A 5616-nucleotide genomic window follows, 5' to 3' on the forward strand; every position below is an offset into this window, starting at 1 on the left:
GGCTGGAGCACCCACGGAGAAAATATGGTGGGTGCAGAGCACCCACCGGCAGCTCCCCACCCCATGCCTGGCCCCACTCACCTCCGCTCCGCCTCGCTGGGCCTGAGCGCGAAGCCGCCGCCTGCTTCTCAGCCCTCCCAGGCTTCCCGCGTCAACAGCTGATTCACGGGAAGCCAGGGGAGGGGTGGAGAAGCAGGGCTCGGCGGTGCGTTCAGGGGAGGAGGTGGAGTGGAGGTGAGCTAGAGCCAGGCACGGGGCGGAGAGCTGCCGGTGGGTGCTCTGCATCCACCAAATTTTCCCCGTGGGTGCTCCAGCCCCAGAGCACCACACAGAGTTGGCGCCTAAGGCGCCACTTTTGGCCAGTTGTTAAATTTAGAAGCCCTTTTAGAACCGGTTGTCCCTCGCGGGGCAACGGGTTTTAAAAGGGCTTCTAAATTTAACAACCGGTTCCAGTGAACCGGTGCGAACCGGCTCCAGCTCACCACTGGCTGTACCTCAATATGTCAGTAGGGATGAGTAATCTGTCCTGCAACTGTATAAAAATAGGTCCTGGAGCGCATATCTTTGTCCAGCCTAGGGGGCAGTGGAGTGTCCTGCCACTGACTGAGCTGTGTCCATTGCCAGGGGGCACATATTCGTAGTATGTCCTGTAGAGTCTATAGGAAACTATTCCTGTGCTTCGTTTGACAATAAACCTGGCCAGGTGACTTCGTACCTTACGAGAGTCTGTGGTCTTTGAGGGTTCTCTCGGGGTCTGCTGTGTCAGCCATCTGCGCAGAGCTGGGGCAGCACACAGGGGGAACACGCACGCAGCCGGCTGTTATCATCGAACCAGAGCAGAGCACCTCACCGGTGGCTACCGACAACAACCCTCATCTTACCCAGCTGGTGCTACTAGTGGTAGTGGTAGAATGTCACCCCATGGATAAGGAGGGTTTCTTCTCCAGGCCACACTTTGGATTGCAAAACAGCAGCCTCAGGCCACATGTAAATTTTCTGCCAGGATCTGAAGGACCTATCCAGCACATACTGAGATCAATCAGTTGAAAGATTCCCATTGACTTCAGTGGACGTTAAATCAATCCCTGAGTGCATAATTTAGGAACCATTGTTAGTGACATCTGTGAAGCAAAACTAGATAATTTCACACAGTGGATTAGCTTTTCAAACACTTTATCCTATGTTAGACATATAAATCAAGATGCATAGAAATAAGCTCCTAACCCCTTTGACATTATTGTATTATTGCATTATGTATCAATTGAATAATAATTACAAATTGTTAAACAATTGTACTCAAGATTTCCAAAAGTGACTAGTGATTTGGGGTGCCCAAACTGAGGCACCTTAAAGAAGCTTGATTTTCAAAAAGTTCTGAGCATCACCTTCTGAAAATCAGGACCCTCACATGTGTTTTAGGTTGGGCACCGAAACATTGAGGCACCTAAAATTACTAGTCAGTTATGGCAATCTTTGGTCTTCACTTGAGTTGGCTCAAACTAAAGAGTTCAGCTCTGCTATCAGATCCTTTCCCAAAATTCAGGCATGTTCAGAACAAGTGTTTGGGTTTGGCCGGTGACAGAGATGTGGTCAAACTTGTCAAGTTTGGATCCAGTGATTGAAACCTCTCCAGAGTTCAAGATGGTGGTTAGGCTCCAGGGTTCAGGTTCAGGAGTCTCTCTAATTTAAACCCTACATTTCACTATTTTACACAAAACAGCAATCTCCAAAGGGCTAGTTTGGCTGGTGACCAGGTCTAGAAAGGGGAAAATCTTTTCACTACTATGAGGAAGCTATTACTTGTGATTCAAGAAAAGGTATTTATGATAGGTATTCATACTAGTTTTTACCATTTTTAGATATGTTACAGGGGACTCTAAAGCGTTAATTAAGGAAGAGGAACAACACAGATACTAGCTCATCTATAGATGTGGATGACTAACAACTAAAAATTGGCTTCAGCAGAGATCATCCAAGTGTAATGCTGACAGTTCGTAAGTGGGTAGGTTCATCTGTTGGCATGGTTGTCTAGCTGACATAGCCTGTTTTCATCACACACAGCTCTTTTGTTCACTAATAAATATTTAGGCACATTTTTGGATGTCTGGAGTCTTGTCCAGGATTGTGCTCTGAAGCCTGGGATCCCAGTTCATAAATGTGTGGTGGCTGACTAAAACAATGTCAGACTAGAGCTGACCCTCATATGTGAACTTTTCACAGTCATTTCTGTGATGTCTGGGTCCTCTGGAATGCGAGTTTCCTATTTCACCAAAGCACCCGTGATTTGCACTTTGGGCAGAGAATCATATAAACACTATTAGAGGGCTGGCAGCTGAAATTTCATTTAAAATGCAGTAACATTCTGTGGCTTTAATTTCTATTTTATTTGGGAGGAATTAATCTGATATTATCCAAGACATAGCTTGCCTTTTGCCTTAAGAATTTGGGAACATTCCAACAAGCCATTTACAGGATGTGTGTTGCCTTCTGTTCAGTGCAAAGGTGAGGAAGATATTTGGTTAATTTCCACAACAGAAGCACTTTTGTTTGTATGTCATAAGCAAAGGATTGTGTACATTATCTAAATCTTACTGACGTCCAGCCCATGAATCATGATACAAAGATTATAAATACCTATTAGCAGAGATCTGGCAGGCATAACTCAAGGAACAAGTCTATTTCTTATTTGAGGGTGATGGGCTGAAGGGGTGTTATCAGTCTGCTTCTGGCACCCTCTTGCTGTTGATTGATGCTGCTGTTCTTTATGACCAGGCTCAGTTAAATCAGTGTAATGTCAGCACAGTATTGATCAGCTTCTAAATGGGCATGAAAAGAAATAGGGCTTCTTGATTGTCAGGGGCTGGAGGAAGATATGCTGACAAAGACAAAGTCTGAGTTTTTATAACTGTTGGTGCCTGCAAAGCTATGCTTCATTTTTGTATTGGTCAGTCTGTCCTCACAGCACCCCAGCCTATTACTGTGTGAGCACATGAAAATATTTGGATTTCAAAATATACACAGTTGACTCAGTTTTTATCCATCAATAAAGCGATTGATATGAGATGTATTCTTCTATTGTCCTTGAATAGTATTTCTTACAAATACATGCATTGGCTTACTTGGAACTACTCATGACAGTAAACAATACATTGGTAGCAAGTATCTGCAGGACTGAGCCATGGTTTATTGCAATACAATCTATGGGCAGTATGAGTTTTTTACACAGGTAGTGACTGATTTAGATGTGTCAAGGAATTTCTGATTTATTGTTTATTAAATCCTTACAGAACCTGTGATTGAACTGAATGCGGAGATGCACTTTTCAAAAATGCTTTTCCAGAATCCCAAGGAAAGATTTCTAAAAGCTAAACCTACTATGAAAATACAATAATCTATTTTTAATCTACCATAAACCATTACATGGAAGGACTACAGAACACTGGATACAAGGGGAGCTTTTCAACTGGCCACCAGTGATGTTCAATAATACCTAGTAAATACAGAAGAATTACTTTGTCTTGTTTTTTTCCTATTTCCATTTCAAAACACTTTCCACTTGATAATGGCGTAATACACCAGAAATGAAATGCCTGCTTGCGTCTTATTCTTACTTAAAATAAAATCAGTTTAATCCTTCCTCCCCTATACAAATTCAGTACCCTTACTGTGTCTGCATACTCTTTGCCTTGACTGTGGTTATGTATAAAATATCATGCATAACTCACTAGCTAATCACCATTCAGGATTCTATATGGCTATTTGGCTGAGGCTATTTTCTCATGCAGTTCTGTGAACACTGAGGAATTCTGATTGTCTGATAAAAAGGTTAAGTTTTGTCCTGAAAGATAACTATAACAGACCTCTTCGCAGAGTTATGTTTGGGGAGATAACAAACATTACAGAGACTATGAGCTGTGAATGAACCTGTAAGGGGTGAGCATTCATCAACTATACTTACCCAATGGGAAGGTGGAGGCACCTTTTAGGGTATAAGAAAGTTGTCTCATTTTTGGTATGGGTGCCTGAAAGCACTCAGTTTTGCGTTCTCTCGCTCATACCATTTATGAGACAGCACATACCCTAAGTGCTGAGGTGCAGGAACACATCAGAGTCCAAATGCTTTGGGTCCTGAGACTATTTGAGTCCAAAGTTCCCGCTCTGAGAATCTGATCCAGTGGAGTCAATGGAAAGCCTCTCATTTACTTAAAGGGGTTTTGGATCAGGCCTCATGGTTGTGGTGCCTACTGCATTCCCCCATTTCTGCAAGCAGCCATCTCCTTTAAAAGTTCCCCTCTTAAGCACCTCCTTCTGTGAGAAAACATCATTGTAAGATCTCTCAGGCTTCCATCTCAGCTAGGCCTGACCTGAGCAGTCACAAGCTTCTGTGTCAGACCTACAAGGCACTTGGGCATATGTGTCAGGAAAATGCTAGAAGCATGTGAAATGTGCACCGACTGTTTGGCTTGGTCTCAGCGAAAAGAAGACAGAAGGGGATGGGAAGTTGTGCCAGAAGGGAGACAAGTGATTGTGAATTAAGGTCATGGGAATGAAAGCCGAGCAATAACCCTCCCTTTCCACACTATGTACACACACACAGGGCCAAATCTTCAAATGATATACAGATCTTTTCCGATTTATTACAAACGCCCATTGAAATCAGTGGGAGTCTTTCCACTGACTTTAATGGGAATTGGACTGGGTTCAATTCCTTTCCCAAACCCTCAGATTTTAATTTTTATTTAGTATTTATATTGCAGGAGCTTCCAAAGTCCCAGTCAGGATAAGGGCAGGTCCAGTTGTGCTAGGCCCATTACAAACATAGTAAGAGACAATTCCTGTACCAAAGCATCTACAGTCTAATTGAAGGCCAGGTCTACACAAGGAACACGTTGCTGATATAGCTATACCAGTACATCATATCAACAAAGTGCTTCTAATGTGGACACAGCTTATACTGGCAAACTGCTTTTGCCAGCATAGTTTTTCCCCCCCAGCAAAATAAGCTATATCAGCAAAAGTGTAATTTTGTTGCAAAAGCCATGTTGAACTATGCCAGTCATAAATCACACCTCCTTACACCCCCGACTGACATAGCTATGCCAGCAAAAGTTTGCAGTGTAGACCTGGCCTAAGCTGGGGCACAAGAAATGGGTGTAACAGACAAACCAAGGGAATAGGATAAGGAGGACAAGGCAACAGTGATAAGAACACATTGCTACATAGACTAGTTAGATGTGCAATTAGCAAGTTACAGGTAAAAAAAAAAGATCTGAATAAAGAAATATTTTTGAATAATCTCTAATTAGGATTCTATTAATTGTTCATCTATATGATTTTTTTAAAGAGAGAACACTCCTAACATAACAAAAGAAAAGAAACTAAAGGAGAAAGCGATAGGGGAGTGTGTAAAGAAGAAACATAAAAAGAAAGGAGAGATACCCAGAAAGGAAAAGGAGGGGAGCGATTCAGGGGAAGAGAGGGGAAGAGAAGGGAAGGTTACAGGAGAAAAAGAAAAGCAAAGGAACAAGAAATGGCAGATGCAGAACCTGTATATTTTTCCATCTATGAGAAAACAAATGTCATATATCAGCATATAAATGACATCTGCTTTCACAA

The sequence above is a fragment of the Lepidochelys kempii genome, chromosome 5 (genome assembly GCF_965140285.1).
Source record: "Lepidochelys kempii isolate rLepKem1 chromosome 5, rLepKem1.hap1, whole genome shotgun sequence".
Lineage (NCBI taxonomy): Eukaryota > Metazoa > Chordata > Testudines > Cheloniidae > Lepidochelys > Lepidochelys kempii.